This window comes from Petaurus breviceps, unplaced genomic scaffold (assembly GCF_028583685.1).
Source record: "Petaurus breviceps papuanus isolate PSGF00001 unplaced genomic scaffold, PetGlider_PUasm1.0 179, whole genome shotgun sequence".
Taxonomy (NCBI): Eukaryota; Metazoa; Chordata; class Mammalia; order Diprotodontia; family Petauridae; genus Petaurus; species Petaurus breviceps.
Genome location: NW_027185779.1, coordinates 10,799,938 through 10,819,336, shown reverse-complemented (window position 1 = coordinate 10,819,336; position 19,399 = coordinate 10,799,938). Strand labels below are relative to the sequence as shown.

Sequence of the window (19,399 nt, the reverse complement as noted above, 5' to 3'; positions counted from 1 at the left end):
TATATGGTATATTAGATAATATATAATAAAATACACAATAATATAATATCTAGTGTCTTTTTCTGTAAGCCTTTTCTCTCTTTCCACCATCTTTCCACCAGGTTATTTTGACAGTCTAAGAAAGAGGCGTCATAAGAGACATTTAAAATAAAAGCTGAAGTCCTCTTAAAAACATACAATATTGAATCATCTTTCACTTCTAAGAAGGCTCCAGTCACCAGTTGATAGTTCTCTTTATGCCCTCTTCAAGGAAACAGAAGTTTCTTGAGTGCTTTCAGAAAGAAGCTAATAGGAGCACCATTTAACACCTACATTTCCCCCCTTGCTTTGGCACATAGTCTGCATGAAACTGCTTTGAAAGCTTAGAAAACTTTGTACTGCTTGTACTCTAATTAAAGTACACGACACATCAGGCCTTCCAGTCACGAGTGTGGGCACACAAAATTGCTATTTGATCTCAGGCACTGAGTACTTGGGTGTCAGAATGAGTGCTTCTGGTATTAAATAGCACAGTATATATGTGAAGGAGTTAAGAAAAAAAGGTCAGGGCTCAACAAAGCACATGTTGGGAATGAAGAAAAGTCTGACAGTGTCAGAGAAATAAATGTCACTGAAGGATTATTTTTAAGGCCATTGACTGTCGGCACCGACAAAACTGCACGCCCATCCAGAGGTGCTTTGAAACGTTCATCCTAGGTTTTATTTTGTCCTATAAGAATGGAAGAATATATATCTTAATTATATTATCCTCCTGCTGTGCATAGCCCTAATGCAAATTCATAAGTCTTGAGGTCCCTTCAAAGCAATTGGCATTTCAACCTTCAGCATGTTTGCTGATATCACCATGTCCCCTGAAGGAGAACAACATTAAGCTTAAAGTTCCTGATCTAAATAGGATTGCCAGCGAGTTCTTCTGATTCTGGAGCACATTCAGAAGGAACCCTCTTGCAATTTCTTAAATTAAATCCCCATGAAGAACATGCCAAAGCTCACTGCCGGAAGAGCTCTGCCTTTCTGTACAACTCAGCAAGCCAGAAAACTGTTGCTAGGCACAAATTGTTTTGTGCATGAATAAAAAGCAAGAAATTTATCCAGAAGCAATGGGCCTCCCTAGCTAGTGGTGTCCTAAAGCAGACACCACCAAGAGCAAAGTGAGGAGGTAGCCATATGGGCCCCATCTTTCCTTCTTAAATTTCCTTGGAATAGTCGATCCTAATGGGATGATTTAACCAAGGCTACAGACAGTTTGATAACTTTGCTCATAAGTTTCAAATTGTTTTCTAGTTGTTAAACCAATTCATAACTTCACCAAAAAAGGAAAAGGAAGCATTTAAAAGAATGTTAGCTCACTTTACTATATCAAGCAACCTAAAGGTCCTAGAATGTAATGATAATTCTAAGGATATTAAAAAAATAGAATAACACTAGAAGAGAACTTTAAAATTAACTAGTTAACCCTCTTGTTTTATTTATAAATTATTATTGATGCTTTATGTCTTTAGATCACTTATTTACAAAAAAATATATACTCCCCCCCACCATAAACACATACACACACACACACATACACAACTGACTTCTCAGGTATAATTTTAAAAGTTAAGCAAAACAAACCAATACAATGATTGCATCTGACAGCATACACAACATTTTTTGCCAACCCCACCCCGCCCTCCTCCCCACTCCTATTACCTTTCTATCAAAAGAAGGGAGATATATTTCATCATCTCTTCTTGGTCATTACAAGACTGGTCATCACAGTTGCTCAAAGTTGGAACTAACCTTTTAATTTACATGATTATAATCCTTGTGCATATTGCTCTCTTGGTCTGATTTAATTCACTCCACTCTCCATCAAATATGTCATTTGACATTTCTCTGAATTTGTCATATTTATTTTTTCTTGCAGTGAAAAAAATATTATATTACATTCACATACTACAATTTAGTCATCCATTCCCTAATTAACAAGCACTCAATTTGTCTCTAATTATTTGCTATGACAAAGATGGCTGCTATGAATATCTTGGCATATGTTAGGCTTTTTTCTTTCTGTCTTTGATCTCCTTGTACTATAAACTCTATAATGGGATCACTGAGTCAAAGAAGCTTAATGACTCTTCTCATATAGTTCCCAATTTTTTGGAATGGTTAAATCAATTCACATTTCTACCAACAGTACATTAGTGAGCTTGTCTGACTACAGCATTATCTTGCCTCTAACTCAATATTTCTGTTCTTCCATCATCTTTTTCAATCTATGAAATGTTGGTTATCTTCGTGTGCTTTTTTTCTTATTATTAATTATTTGGAGCATTTTTCATGTAATTGTTGACTGCAATTCTCTTAAAAACTATTCAAGTTCTTTGCCCACAGCAAATTGGCAACTCTCTCTTTTTATTAGATAAGGACATTGAGAAGACAAGTGACTTTACTGAGCTCACAGAGAGTAACTGACAGAATCAGATATTGATTCCCTACAAGTCTAATTCCAAACATTTTTAACATTTTCCTTCACAACTCAAAATACCAGCATTGAGATTTAGAAGAATGAAATGTCAACCATAAGCGTTTTCATAAACTGACTAAAATATAATTCTGTTTTTCTTTTATCTACCTACAATTTAATGTAGTGAAGTATAACAAAAGTATTAGTAAAGCTTTTCACATTGACCTATATATATAGATACATATAATATATAAAAATATGTATATATAAATATATAATATATGTGTATTTGTACATATATATGTATAATATATATTACATATACATATATAACATGTGTATTATATATACTATATAAATATATAATATATAAAATATATATATTAGAAACACTCATTATATGTGAGATACTAGGGGAAAAAAATCCTTCCTATTTATGTTTGAGTAATTGAGGCACAGGGAGTAAAAACTAAGGCATAGAAGACTTGCTTTACAACCAGAGTTATTAGTAACAGAAAACATTACAATTGACACCCATTGGCTTCTATTTCTACCTCTGTCTATGTGTTGTTTCTATGCTATGCTTTAGGCCTCATACCAGCCCAAAACAAAATTTTGTAGGTCATCTTGGAAGCTATTCCATCTTTACAAATCCTAAGCATGTCTCTCTACTCCACACCTAACATTACATTCTTTTTTTACCCTCTGAATCTTCCCTGACCTGATAATGGCCTTTCACCTTAAAGCTACCATCATAAATACTATCTCACTATGTGCAATTCTGTTTAATTGGAATCCTGTGCTAAGACTTCTGGGTTTATTTCCTGTTTAATTCTTTCATTTGATACTAATGCAAACATTACAAGAATTCACTGGTCATCCTTTCTTTTTATCATCCTTGTTGTCCAATAACATATATCAGCATTTCTAATTTTCTTCCTCCCTCAATATCAATGCAAACTCTACCTACCTCTAGCTATTTATTATGCATCAGTTACAAGCAGAAGAATTATGGGCAGGAAAAGCAAGAAGTGGCATATATTGAATTATTTGGAGTTTTCAGGATGAGTCTTTTGTCCCATAGCATCACCCTTTATCATTTTGTATCTGTATGACCTTGGACACATTACTTAACCTGAGTCTCAGTTTTCTTATCTCTAAAATGAGGTAGTTAGACTAGATAGCCTCTGAGATATCTTCCAAGTCTCAAAGTCACAAGATCTGAAATTCCACCATTAGAAATACATTATTTTGGATATCTCTTCTATCTCCCCTCTCTTAAAACATCGCCCAAAGGGTAAAACTTCGAATTAATTACCATAGAAGTGGTAATGACTTCTTTTCTTTCTGAAGGGAAGGAAGGGCACCGACTGAGAAAGTGAGAGAAAGACAAAGAGGGTCAGGGGTCATGGATAAATATTGAAGAAAAATCTGTAGAAGACCACCAAAGAATTCTTGCCTCCTTCACAGTTTTGTCTCAGATTGGTCCTAAAAGTTGCCAAATCCAGTTTTCAGTCTTCTACTGTCTAGTTTATGTATTGTAGTAAAGGTTACATTTCTGTCTGCCCTTTCAGTCTCTTATATCCCAAATGCCATATCCACGCACTGATCATCTCGTGCCAGTAAGGCAGTAATCCCTTTCTAATTGGCCTCTAAAGACACCATCCTCCAGCTACCTCAAACAGTTCTACTGACAACTGCCATTTTTTTCTTCCCCAAGCCTTCAGTTTTGACAGTTTCAGTCATGGACTCAAAATCATTCTTTGGCACTCCATGTTATGCTAGGTCACATATAAACTTCTGAACTTTGCTTTCAAAGCTGTCCTTCAAGGTTATCCCTATCAGTTCTGTCTCCTTTCCTCTCCCACTGGTCCCTAGTGGATGGATTCTCCTTTATCAGAGTGTGATCTTACTCACATATCAGGACCTTGCCTCCAGACTCCTATCTATGCCATTCTGACTAGGTTGAATTTTAGCAAATTCCTATTTTCTAAACACTGCAACATTTTTCCATTTTTAGCAAAAGTAGATAAAGTTTTGCTTCTTCCAAGAGTTTTTCCTCCATTAATCTATCTAATATGTCCTGTTGTTTGTGTGATTTTGTAGGAATTTTGCAGAACAGCTCGGAAAATATTCCATCCTTCCATATCCCAAGTACATTTCCCTCCTCCACAAATAACATTGCATTCTCTTTTTTTTTGGCCTCTGAATCTTCACTGACCAGCAGACCACCTTCCAGTTTAATGCCTCCAGCATAATATAGATGAAGTCTTTTCATCTATATTATCTAATTTAATTGTTACAATGACCCTGGGAAGTAGGTAAGGAAGCTATTATTATTCCCATTTTAAAGAGGAAGAACTGAGGCCCCAAGTGGTTGTGATTTACCCTGAGTCATACAACTGTTAAGTGACACAGGAAGCATCTGAATCAAGATCTTGCAATACTGTTTAGTGACCCTTCCACTATACCAATTAGCTAAAATGTAGGAGATTAATTGATCAGTCAATCCACCAGTATAATCCTCAATATATCTCTTAATGTCTTCTTTTGAAGATTAGGTAAAACATCATATTTATACTGAAACATGATTTCACTCTTGTTTCTCCCTCTTAGATGAGCCCTTGAGGATTGAAACTTTACCAGGCAGCATCTAGTATTGGAACAATCCAGTGAGTCAGGCCTTTTTTATTTTTCAAACTATTTTCATTGGTCTAGGGAATTCTTAATGAGGAAATTTCTCTGCTAATGCAGATTAGTCTTAGATAGCTGCCTGGCCAAGAAACATTCAACATCCCTAGAAAAAAAAAAAGACTGTCTCTAACCAAGCTGTCACGGCCAAAGGCAGATGGGATGCTTTTCCCCAAATGAAGTAGGTTGCTTAGAGAGGCAACTCATTGGAGGTTCATGAATAAAGCCTGGAGTGGAGAGAACCCTAGACTCAAAATCAGAATTCCTGAATTTGAATGTTGCCTCCATTATTATCTATATGATCATGACTAAGTCACATAAACTAAAGAAAAGCCAGCTGTATGTAATAGTCACAGTTTCATATATAACTTTTTTCTAATCTACATTATATATAGAAATGCTTGTTTTATTTCATGTTTGCTAAATTCAGAATAAAAGTAAAGTTTAAATAGAAACATTTAAAAATAAGTTAAAAATAAAAATATTTTATCTGAGGTATTGAGATGTTAAGTGGCTTGCCTGGGGTCACATAGCCATTCAAATAAAATTTGACTTCAGCACCTGCTCCCCAAGTACATCTCCATGCTGACTCTCATGAGTCTGAGCAATACATGTGAAAAAGAGTAAAGGCAAATTCAGTTTGAGTCAACAGTATGACGTGGCTGTCAAAAATAGCTTATGTTTTCCCTAGGTTGTAGTAAGAGAAGTATGGCATCCAGAAGAGAAAGGTGATACCTGTTATACTCTGTCTTAATCAAAACATATTGGGAAAATTGTATTGATTTCCAGGTACCACATTTCTGGAATGATATTGACAAGCTATCATCTTATTCAGGGATATTCTTGTGTATCTAGTTCAGGGATTCTTGACATTGGTTGCACAGTGAATAGAGCCCTGACTCAGCCCTGGGATGAGAGTAAGAAAATCTGAGTTCAAATCCAGCCTCAAATACTTACTAGCTGTGTGACCCTGGGAAAGTCAATTCACCTCTGTTTGCCTCAGTTTCCTCATCTGTAAAATGTGGATAATAATAGCACTTATAGGGTGGTTGTGAGGATCAAATGGGGTAATAATTATAAAATATTTAGTTAAATGCCTAACACATACTAAGTGCTATATACATTTTAGTATCATTATTATTTTTTTTATTATTATTCCAACTGGTGAAATCCATGAACACCTAAGAATGTTTCTAAGTACAAAAAAATAAAAATAGGACTACAAAAGAAACCAATTATGTTGAAGTATAATTATCAAAATATATTTTTTTTAAAATTTGTCTCAGGTTAAGAACCCCTGAACATAGATTATCAGGATGATAGGGATCAGAAGCACAGTTTCTACAAGGATCAGCTCAATGAAATAGGTCTCTTCAGTCCGAAAAGAAGGCCTAGAGACTCTTTGATAGCAGCCTTCAATATTTGAAAGGTTGTCATGTAGAAAAGGGAAGACTTGTTCTGCTTTGGGGGAAAAAGGAAGAAGTAGTAGTAAAAATGTGGTACAAAGTGGGGAAGCAGTTTTAGGATTTGTTGGGGGGGGAAACTTTATAGCAGTAAGATTTGAGCTAAAATAGAGTGAGCTTTCTTGGGAGGTTCTGAGTTTCCCCTCACTAGACACCTTTAAGGGAAAGTGGAATGACAATTTGTTGTGAATATTATAGAACGGATTCTTGTTCAGGAACAGGTTGAAATAGATAGTATTCTGGGGCAGGACCAAAGTAGGCCAGCCTAATTATTCAGGTTGGAGGTTTAAAATTCAGTAACATTATTGGGCCATAAAAATTCAATTAAAAATCACTTTACTAATTAGACATTAAAATAACACACTTCAAAGTTAAAAGTATACAAAAAATGCCATTCCTCTTCTGCAGAATCAACACAAAGATCAAGAAGGCTTTACCTGAGGTCAGCAAGAATTCAGGTGAAACTTCTGGTGCCATTTCCCCAAAGGCTAAGCATTTTATACTTCAAGTAGCTGGAACACTTCCCTCCTCTCCTCCAAGCACCACCTCTTAAAGGGCCATAAAATGCTAGGCAGGGCTACTGATAGAGAAAGAGGCTGAAAGAGTGAGGAAAAGGAGAATATAGGAAAAGGATTTGCTCATAGCTAAGACAATCTTGTCCTTTGGAAGTCCACAAGCACAGCAGCTTGACCACCCATCCCCTACAATAGTTCCTAGTATGCAAAAGTACAAAGAAACCACCTGAGATTCCTTCCATTTCAGAGGTACTCTGATTATATGAGTGAGCATTTAATTCCTATTTGTTAGCTGACTGACAAGTACAGTGATGATACCTGACTGCATAGAAAGTAAAGATGAAACAAAGCCACAAAATACCCTGGCCCGTAGTCTTTTGTTCAAATGCAAGAAGACTCCTTGAGCTCCTTGAGCACAATAGAAAGGTAAACTACTATAACATGAGTATACCAAGGGCCAGCTTTATAAGTAGACCAAGTAAGAAGTGAATCACACGGTGTGATATGAGGACACTTCCTAAAATCTTCCCCACTGGACTACTATGGTTCCTGAGACTCCACCATAAAAGATTTGTTCATTTCTAAAGAACTCTCAGTCTTTAAACATCCCCTTTCCAAATGAAAATGCATCTGGGAAAATGCTAATAGCCCTTTGGAAGACTTTGATTAAAATCCTAGGTGATCTGCTAATGTTATTAACAGAGATGTTCTTTTATTTTCTACCCTAGACCTCTGTAGAAGAAGAAGGCCCTACAGATACAATTCAGGTATCAGGAGCAGGAAATAAGATGTTATATATAGAAATGAAGGATGAAACAGAAAGTAGGTTACAAAGATAAAAATTAACTAATTTCCACTTCTACCCAAGGCAGGCCATGAAGGGTTTGTAATCTCCCTTTGGACTGGTTTCCTGTAAATTATTTCTTTCAACACAACATTCAACATATTGAGGGGCCTTAACTGGACAGTCTGATTCTATTCTTTATTCTTATCTAGGACATGCTTACTTCCTTGCTCAATGACCCCAAGTTTCTCTTCCAAAACAGAATGAATGAATGAATGAATGAATGAATGAATGAATGAATGAATGAATGAATGAATGAAAAGAATTATGATCACTTCCTAAGTCTCTCCCACAATCTGACTCTCATGGTGGGCAATCTCTGTATTCTTTAAATTAAATCTCTATTGCCATTGAAGCAGCCCCACTTTTCTTTGGGGAATTAGGTATGGATTACTTTGCCCATAGAACTAACTCTTGTCTATTAGTAATTCCATGAGTCAGAGGGTGATTCATTTTAGGGTGAATGGTGATGGCACCACCAGTTAGCTGTTACCAATTAAAAGTGACCTTTGCTTGTGTGCCAGTGGCTGCCTTGGCCCTTGGCTGAATACTTTCAAATTAGCAACAGGAAAGAAGGCATGACATAGCTCATGAGGAGGCAATATAACGGTTGAGACAAGGCCCTATTATACCGGAGATGAAGAGAAATAGCAAGAGTTGAGTACTAGCAAAAGTTGTAAGCATAAAGAAGCCCTTAATTTGGCTTGTTAGCTTGTTCAACTCAGCTCTGCAGGGAGAGATAGGTTATTCCACATCTGAACATTGTAAATGCTCTTGAAAAGAAGCAAGTCATTTCTCTCCCACTCTCCTTTGTTGATTTTTCATTGTTTCATGATCCATATAGTCCCCAGACCTAATCTTCTGTATTAGCTGCAGTAGCACGTAAGCTCCTTAAGGAAAGGCATTGTTTTTCATTTCTGACTTTGTACACCTGGTACCTAACAAATTATTGGAGCTTAGTAAATGTTTTTAATTGAACTGAATGTTATCTTCAGCCTAAACTATATCCTTAAACTACCTTGCACAAATTACTTAACTTTTCTGGGCCTCAGTTTCTTTAGTTATAGAATGAAAGCATTAGACTAGATGAACTTCAATGAACCTTCCAGTTCTAAATTTAAGCTCCCATGAATTCCAAAATATGAAAAGATTAAGACTTAAAGAATCTTTTTCAGAACAAAATCCTGGTTGGATACATTCTACAAAAGTGACTTGGGGGACAAGCTTGTGCATAATGTCACTTCATATAACAAACATTTAGTTCTAGGTACTTTCCTAGGTGCTAGGGATAGAAAAGAAAACCAAAGAAAATAAGGATTTCCTCTCTTCAGAGGAGTTTATACTGTAATAGCAAGGGTTTGGGGCCAGGAATGGGAAAAGGACATGGGAAAGGCTGGGAATGGATGAGAAAGAGGATGTATGATACATACACAGGTACGTACAATACATGGTGAGTAGTAAGGAGGACAGAGATCTGATCATTAAACAGAATTTTTTACTTCTTTAATACAATGAGAAAAAAATAATTGGTTAAGGGTTAGAAGACCTAGATTTTAATGCTGACTATAAAACTTTCTAAATGCATGGCTCCAGACAAGTAAGTTAATCTTTGTTCCTTAGTTTCTTTATCTGCACTTATCTACCTCACAGAACTGCATTGAAGAAAATATTCTATGAACTATAAAATGCTATATGAATATCAATGTTATTAATAATATTATCACCATGATTATTATGGGCTTTTTCTTTAAGACAATAAGTTTGTGGTCTTACTTTATTGCCATCTTTAAAGGAAATAGAAATTATCCACCAAACTTCTTTCTACTGAACGTGCTAAGTTTTCTAAGAAGACAACCTTTTCTATTGGGAGAAAATGCCAGTTGGCTCTGATGAGTACTTCTGAAAGTTATGTCTTTTCTTGAAAACGGAAAAATCCTAACCAAAAAAAAAGTTCCAATTTTTCACATAGATAAGAATATTTTGAATGAGTGTAAAGGACAGACTAGCACAGTCTGATCAATACCTTACATCTCACATGGCTCTACTGACTAAATTCCTCCAAATACTGATAGAGAACAGAATAGAGTTTCTTGCCTCTTTTGACATGTTCTTCTAGAAATATTACTCTTAACATGCACAAAAACTCTCAATAAATGTAATCAATGAGGATCATCATGTTGGTGGGAAGGAAGAAACACTGAGTGGGTGTAATGGGAATGAGAATTTGAAGATCTTCCCTGTCCCTTCATAGACCTAGGGGGAATCTTTGAAGACTTTCCCTGCTTTGAAGATAAACTCTGCCCCCTAATAGGCTAAATAGAGTCACATGGAGCCTGTGGTGGGAGGAGTTTGCTGAAGGGAAGCAGAACCCACAGGAAGCTGGGAGCCAGAGCCAGAGAGACGGTGGGAAAGAGAGGAGGTTCAGGCAAGGAGTCAGATAGGCTCATGAGTAGGTATTGGTTTGTAGGAAGGGTAAAGGATGCTGTGGCTCTCAGCATTATTATGGCTTCTTAATATCTTTAGTACTATTATGTAATCAGCTTCCTGGTTTTGGAATTCTGTTTTCTGGTGTCTAACAATGCTTCAGTTCTGTCCTCTAAACGGAGAGTTTGTTATGTTTTGCTATCAAACATCATGCAATATTTATAGTCATGGTCTTTATCATGATCATGGGTACTGTAAATATTGCATTGGCACTACACTGGGTAATGAGGAAACATGGTGTCTAGCACTAAATGCCATATGTGACCTTATTGAAATCATTTAATGTGCCTGGACTCACATTTTTCATCCATAAAATGAGAGTGCTAGATAGGATGATCTCTAAAATAATCTTCTCCAGCACTGAAAGTCTTATGTATATACAAAAATATCTAATAACAGTTCTGAGGGGTTGGGACAAAAGTATTTTCAAACCCCAAGTCATTAACTTGGCCTCATTCTGGATGCATTCGTAACTAGCACATAATAGTTTGTTTCACTTTCCTATGTTTTCTATCCCTCAAGTATAACACCTCAAGACCTGAGACCAAATTTTCTACTTCCATTGTATCTTTCATGACACAGAACTTAGCTCTGTGCATACATTATGTCAATTGATCAGCAAATATTTATTGCATCTCTTATTCAAAGAACTATGGGGAATCAAACACACATGATTGGTATTCAGTAACTATTTGCTGAATGAATGAATATGCAGTCTCTGACTTTAATCAACTTAAAATCTAATTGTATAGATAAGAAAAAGAAACATAGACAACATTAGAGAAATAATAGTTTAGTAATAGTACAAGAAATGTAACAAAGTAGTATGCAATTAATTTCCAAACGAGTAGTATTGATAATGAGTTTAATAGGAAATAAGAAGAGGGAACATTCACTATATGTTGGAATGATCTGGAAAACTTCACAACTCAATTAAGTGCATTATAAGTTTAAGCTGTCATAAATGCTTAGTGAATGAATGAGTGAATGAACAATCCATTCACATACCATTAACTAAGAATTTCTAGTGAAAAGAATGAATTTAATTTTCTCACACGTAAAAAAGAGGAATTAGAGAAAACTTACCAAGACATCCTATGTCTTCAAGAATTTAAAGAGCCATCACTGTGGACAAGGGTGATTTGATGTTGATGTGTTGTTCTTCCTAGCCCCACAGCATAGACCTAGGAGCAGCCAGTGGGAGTAGAAAAGAGAAAAAAATTAGCTGACACAAGGAAAAACTTGCAAACAATTGAAATTATCCAAAAGTGCCTCAGAAGGCAGTAGGTTTCCTCTCTTTGGAGGTCATTAAGTAGAGACTGGATGAACATATGTGTATGCTACAAATGGGATTCTGGTCAGGGGTAGATTAGAAAAGATAGCTTCTGAGGTCCTTTCCAACACTAAGGTTCTGAGGTTCTCTAACATCAACATACCACTCATACGATCATTCTGAACTTCTGAAGGAATATACTTCTGTATATTCTCAAAGGAATATAGCTCAGAGGTAGGTGAAATCTCCCTCAATACTTCCCTACTCTTCTACATTCCTCTGGAGAAAGGTTTTCACTAGAAGTATCACTACTAGGCTACAATGGGGAGTTAGGTGATACAAGGGATAGAGTGCTGGGTCTGAAGTCAGAAAGATTCCTCTCCCTGAGTTCAAATCTGACTTCAGACATTTACTAGCTGTGTGATCCTGGCAAGTCACTTAACCCTATTTGCCTCAATTTCCTTATCTATAAAATGAGCTGCAGAAGGATATGGAAAAGCATTCCAGCATCTTCACCAAGAAAACTGCAAGTGGGGTCACAAAGAGTTGGACATAACTGAAAAATTAAAATCACTGCTATACCAGACTCATGATAGGGCAAAAAAATAAGAAAAGCTCTTTCCCCCCTACAATGGAAAAAGCATGAAATCTAGAATCAGAAGGCATGGATTCAAACCCCAGCTCTACTATTTATTACATGATTGGCCTTGAGCAAGTCACTTAATTTCAGTACCTTTCTCAGTAAAATGAGAGTGTTGGACAAGAGAGTCTAAGTCCTCTTCTGGCTTTAAAAGTATGATAGCTCATTCACCAAGGCAGACTGTTTGTTAATACTCTCCTTCCAGAAATAAGAAGAATCTTACCTGGAGAATGTTAACACTATAGTTGCCATAAGTATTCTGTATTTATTTGACAGTACAGAATTAACTCTACTTGAGAGAATTAAGTGAAATACTTTTACAGAAAAATATGTGGAAAGCACCAAAGTCAGACTCAAAAAAATAACAAATTTAGAACAATAAAAATATAATAGCTAACACTGATATCACGCACTATGTGCCAGGCACTACACTAAGTGCTTTACAGATATTATTTCACTTAATCCTCACAACAACCCTGAGAGATAAATGCTATTATTAGCCGCTCTTTACAGATAAGAAAACTGTGGTAGACAGAAGTTAAATGATTTGCCCAAGGTAACACAATTAATAAGTGTCTGAGGTTACATTTGAGCTCAGGTCTTCCTGACTCCAGACCTAGCACTCTATTCCCCCTACAGTACGCACCTCCTCTCTTATGAAAAAAAGGAATAATAATAATAAACAGGATGGTTAAAAATAATTGACTTCTCTAGTTAAGACAAGAAACCTGCATAAATTTCATTACAGTTTTTGAGCTTCTGAAGGACTCACAGTGAGGACAAGCATTAATAAATAATAATATCTTTCATTTATATGGCATTTTACAATTACAGTTACTCTTCTTTTGGCTTTTTGGAGTGTAGAAGGCATGATAATTGGGGTTAAGTGACTTGCCCAAGGTCACACAGAAAGTAAATGTTAAATGTTTGAGGCCATATTTGAACTCAGGTCCTCCTGATTCCAGGGCCAGTGCACTGTACCACCTAGCCTCCCCTATAGTTACTCTTTTACAAATTGTTATTGTTGAGTCTTTTTTCAGTCCACTCTTCATCTTTCCATTTGGGATTTTCTTGACAAAGATACTAGAGGACTTTGCCATTTTCTTTTTCAGCTCATTTTATAGATGAAGAACTAAGACAGGGTTAAGTGACTTGCCCAGGGTCACACATATAATAAGGGTCTGAAGCCAGATTTGAACTTATAAGGTAGAGTCTTCCTGACTCCAGGCCTGGCATTCTATCTATTGTGCCACCTAGTTGCCCACTTTTTTATGTAGGTTACCCTATTTACTCTTGTTAAAAATGATTTAGCATAAATTTAATATCAAATATAAGTACAATTAAGTAAATTTGTTTTTCAACTGTTTTTATTCAAATGTGTGAATTTCAATGAATAAAATGTCATAACATTCTATTGGTCCCTCTGAGTCTCCATTAGGATTCTTGAGCCTTCTTTCCCTTACTTTTCACATATGTGTGTATGTGTATGTGTTTGTATATGTATACATGTGTGTATATATATTCATAATTGTACATTTTTTCTAGTTTTGCTTTTCTTTGCTTTGCATTATTTCACATTTCTGTCCATATTTCTTTATTTTCCTCTTACTCATCAACCTCAATTGAATTATATATTTTAACATATACAATTAAATTAATGTACCATCATTTATTTAACCATTCCATTATTGTAAGGCATTTAGATTGCTTCCTATTTTTGCCATTTAAAATAATGCTGCTAGAAGAACCCTTGAAGGGATAGTTCTTTTTGGTTTTGCCTTTTTTAAAATAATAATTTCAAAGACTACTCCCTACAATGGAATTTGGGGTCAAAGATTATTATTTTTCTCAATTTTATTGCTCAATGCCAGATTACTCTGCAAAAAAATTCAACTAGTTTGAAATTCCACAAGAAATGAATATTTACCTGTTTGTCTCAAACCCAACCTGCATTGAGATTCATTCCTAGGCTCATTTGAAACAAAGTTGTTTTATATCGCATCTCTGATTAGTAATGAGGTTGAGCATTTTTTTCAGATGATTAATAGCAGTTCATATTCATCCTTTGAAAATTATTATACCCTGAAGCAGTATCTTTAGCTCAAACTAAATTTATGTTTTATAGGCATACCCTTTCTACCACTGCTATGCCTGAACAAGAATGTGAGTGGTGGTTTGAAACTTTTAACACAATACAGAATAGAATTCTGTAACATAAAAAGACTAAGAGAAAAAAATCCTACATGAAAGATTAATGAATAGCAAGCAAGAAATGAAAAAAAAACCATGAAATTGTATAATAAACATAATTAATTCAAAGAAGTTTATATTTAAATTTAAAACACACATGGTGGGGGAGCAGAAGGCAGAGAAAAGGCAAGGACTTGCCTGACCACTCCTAAATTCCCCTCCAAATAACTTTAAATAAAGCCTCCAAGTGAATTCTAGAGCAAAAGAACTCACAAAAGGATGAGGTGAAACAATTTCCCAGCCCAAGTTAACTTACAGAAGGTTAGCAGTAAAGGTCTATCTCACCCTGGGTGGGAGTGGAGCACAAGCCAAGCCCCACCAAACTAGCAGCAGGTCTTGTGGAGGGGAAAGATGCAGGGGAGAGGGGGAAGGGGGTTACTAAAATAGCAATAGAGGTTTCTGGAGCTCTCAGCCCACAGACAACAATAAGTTGGACAATTGGTCAGAAGGAGATTATGAAAATCCCTTTGCTGGCATTGAATACAGAACTCTGTTGCATTGCCCATACTCAGATCTGTGTCACAATCTGGAGTTGGTCACAGTCCCAGGGCAAGGAGGAGCACTATAATATCAAAGCTCGTGACCAAAGGGGAATAGGGACCCTGGTCACAGTTCTAGGGTGGAAAAGAGTGCTTGTGATCACTCACAGGCCAGAATACAATCCAGGAGAGTAGTAAACACACCTCTCTTGAGATCATGCTACCTTGGAAGAACTAAAAACTCATAGATTCCTAGAACTAGTTCTAAAAATAGCTGTATAGAAAACCTAAAGCTTGGGACACTGTCCCCTCCACCTAGAGAGCGGAGCCCAACTTTAACAAAAATTTCAAGTCAAGAACTAGGCTTGAAAATGAGCAAACAAAAAAAAAATCTGAGTATATAAAATTACTATAGTGACAGGGAAGATCCAAACACAAACTCAGAAAAAGACAACAAAATTAAAATTGCTACATGCAAAATCTCAAAAGAAAAAAGTGAATCTCTCTCAAGACAAAAAATAATTTTTGGAAAAGCTCAAGAATTTTAAAAATCAGCGATAAAAAGAAAAAATGGGAAAAGAAATGCAAATGATGCAAGAATGTCATGAAAAGGAGTCAATAGCTTGATAAGGAAGCAGAAAAGACACTGAAGAAAATAAAATATTAAAATCATAATAGAACAAATGGTAAAAGAGGCACAAAAATCTCTTGGAGATAAGAACTCCTTAAAAAGCAGAACTGGCCAAATTGGAAATATATATACAAAAAGTCACTGAAGAGAAAAACTTCTTTGAAAGTAGAATTGACCAAAAGGAAAAGGAGGTACAAAAGCTCACTGAAGAGACTAATTCCTTAAAAATTAGAATCGGGCAAGTGTGAGCTAATGACTCCATGAGACATCAAGAAACAATAAAGCAAAATCAAAGGAATGAAATAAACAGAAGAAAATGTGAAATATCTCATTGGAAAAGCATCTGACTTGGAAAATAAATTGAGGGGAAATAATTTAAGAATTATTGTACTCCCTGAAAGCCATGATCAAAAAAAGGGACCTAGAAATCATATTTCAAGAAATTATCAAGGAAAACTGCCCTAACATCTTAGAAACAAAGAGTAAAATAGAAGTTGAAAGAATCCACCAATTACCACCTGAGACCACAAAATGAAAACTCTCAGGAATGTTGGAGTCAAATCCCAGCACTCTCAACCCAAGAAGAAAATATTGCAAGAAGCTAGAAAGAAGCGATTCAAATATGTTGGAGCCATAGTCAGGATAACACAAGATTTAACAGCTTCTATGTTAAAAGACAAGAGGGATTAGAATGTTATATTCTGGAGGGCAAAGAAGCTAGAATTACAGCTAAGACATTACCTACCTAAAACTGAGTATAGTGCTTTTAGGGGAAAAAAATGGATATTCAATGAAATAGAGGACTTTCAAACATTCCTAATGAAAAGATCAGAGCAAAACACAAAATTTGACTTTCAAATACTAGACTTAAAAGAAGCATAAAAAGGTAAATAGGAAAGAGAAATCATAAGGGATTCAATTAGGTTAAACTTTTTATATTCCTACATGAGTAGATGATACCTGTAACTCCTGAGAACTTTATCATTATTAGGACAGTTAGAAGGATACAAAAACAGAGGGCATGGGTATACAATGGATATGATGAGATGATAGCTAAAATAATTAAAAAAATAAGGAGTAAGAAAGAGGAATACTAAGGGAGAAGGAAAAAGGGAGAAGTAGAATGGATAAATTACTTCACATAAAAGAAATAGAAAAAACCTTTTGCAATGAAGGGGGAAGTAGGGAAATTGACTGGGAGAGGAGGGCTATTGCTTGAACCTTACTCTCATTGGAATTGACTCAAAAGGGAATAATTCAGTTGGGTATAGAAATCTATCTAACCCTATAGGAAAGTAGGAGGGGAATGAGGATAAAAGAACTGGGAGCGCTGATAGAAGGAAGGGAGGATTTGGGGAGGTGGAGGCCAGAAGCAAAACACTTTTGAGGATGGACAGAGTAAAAGGAGAAAGAATAGGATAAACAAGACTAAATTAGGACCTAAAGAAATGCACAGTAATCATAACTGTGAAAAAATTTACAGCAAGTTTCTCTGAGAAAGGCCTCATTTCTCAAATATGTAAAGAACTGAGTCAACTTTACAAAAATAAGAGCCATTGCGCAATTGATAAATGGCCAAAGAGTATGAAGAGGAAGTTTTCAGATGAAGTAATTAAAGCTATCTGTAGCCATATTAAAAAATGCTCTAAATCACTATTGATTAGAGAAATGCCTATTAAAACAACTTTGAGGTACCATTCTGCATTTACAAGATTGGTTAATATTACGGGAAAATAAAATGACAGATGTTGGAGGAGATGTGGGGAAATTGAGACACTAATGCATTATTGGTAGAGTTGGGAACTGATTCAACCATTCTGGAGAAAAATTTGTAACTATACCCAAGGGGCTTGTAAGGGTTATGGGATTTAAAGATCTCCCATGCCCCATGGACGTGCTGACATAGCAGAGCAAGAGAAAGTGAAAAGCCGAGCTAACGGTCCTGCGGTTGGCGGTTGGCAGCGGTTGCGGTTGCGGTTGCCTTTTTTTTTTTTTAGTTAGGACCCCTGCTGAGCACTGCCAGGGGCCGGAGCTGCTGGGAGCAGGACTTTCTGCTAAGGACCCCTGCTGAGCACTGCCAGGGGCCGGAGCTGCTGGGAGCGCGCTGGGTGGTTGCTGTGAGTGGGGAGAGGAGGACCTTTGCCTGAGGTAGCCTGTTCTGTTTTAAAGGCTTGAGAATGTGGGTGCTTTCTACTTTATCTACCTGTGCCAATGTCATAACTACTCTGATGGCTTTCACTTTCTGGTTTTGGGACTCAGTCTTTTGGTATCTTAATAAATTTTCTAGTTTATTTCCCCAAATGGCAAACCTGACGTATTTTGTGATGGATAATTATATCAGCATATTTGTAATCTCTATAGGCATTGTGAATATGGCATTGCTGATACAGGGCTATAAAACTGTGCATACCCTTTACCCAGCAATACAACTACCAGGTCTATATCTCAAAAGAGATTTTTAAAAAGAATCTACATGTACAAAAGTATTTATAGCAGTTCTTTTAGTGGTAGTAAAGAACTGGAAATTGAGTTAATGCCCATCAATTGGGGAATGGCTAAACAAGTTGTAGTTTATGATTGTGATGGAATACTATTTTACTATAAGAAATGATGAACAGGATGCTCTCAGAAAAACCTAGACTTACATGAAATGATGCAAATGAAATCAGCAGAATCAGAACATTGTACACTGTACACAGCAATATTGTATAATGATCAGCTGTGAATGACTTAGCTATTCTCAACAATACAATGATAAAAGGCAATTCTGAAGGACTCATGACGAAAAAAATACTAACCATCTCCAGAGAAAGAACTGATGAAGTCTGAATGCAGATCAAAACATCTTTTTTTTTACTTTCTTTATTATTTTTGGAGTGTGTGTATGTGTTTTCTTTCACAGTATGACTAATATGGACATATTTTTGTATGACTATATATATATATATAAAACCTATATTAAATTGTCATCAGAGGAAGGAGGTGTGAAAGAAGGGAGAAAGAAAACTTGAAACTCAAATTTTTTTAATGAATGTTTAAAGATTGCTTATACATGTAATTAGGGGGAAAATAAAATAATAAATAAATGTAAAGCAAAAATGGAAAAAAAACACATGAGAAATATGGAGTAAATTATAGAAGTTAAAAAATTATATCCACAAACTAAAAACCATTTTCAGATGTAGCAAATAACAGAATCCACAAATTTAAGGAATCATCACTAGGTAAAAATAAAACTGATAAGCAAGCTTGGGGTTTTGTTTAATGGATTAAAAAAAATCAACTAATGGATAAGCAGAACAAAGTAGCAGATTTTGAAAACAAAGCAAGAAGCAAGAATTTATTAGCATCCCAAAGGACAGCAAAAAATAAAAGTAAAACATTATAGTCAAGGACCTACTTAGAGAAAACTTTTCAAAATAGACAAGATCAGGCAATAATACCCTATAAGAAAATAAAATACACAGCACTTCAGAACAGGAAAAATTGCATTAATTGAGATCTCAGAAGACATTAAAAAGTTATATAGTATATTTTAGTTTCTAGTTAGAGAAGACATTGTAGAATAAAATTCAGACAACAAATACTCTTCAGTTAGAGAGAATATACAAAACCTCAACATGGAGGAATCCAAACTACATTTCACCAAGACCCAAGTAATAAACTACAAAATTACAAAC

The 19,399-nt window shown here is 35.7% G+C and overlaps 1 long non-coding RNA gene across 2 annotated transcripts in view; it reads right to left on the bottom strand.

Moving 5' to 3' along the window:
- The window catches only part of LOC138160143 (uncharacterized), a 361,415-nt gene that overhangs the window by 192,932 nt on the left and 149,084 nt on the right, over nt 1–19,399 (bottom strand). For both annotated transcript variants that reach the window (XR_011168086.1, XR_011168085.1), the window contains exon 3: nt 11,533–11,630. This is a non-coding gene — a long non-coding RNA (uncharacterized lncRNA). The remainder of the gene's footprint in view (nt 1–11,532; nt 11,631–19,399) is intronic.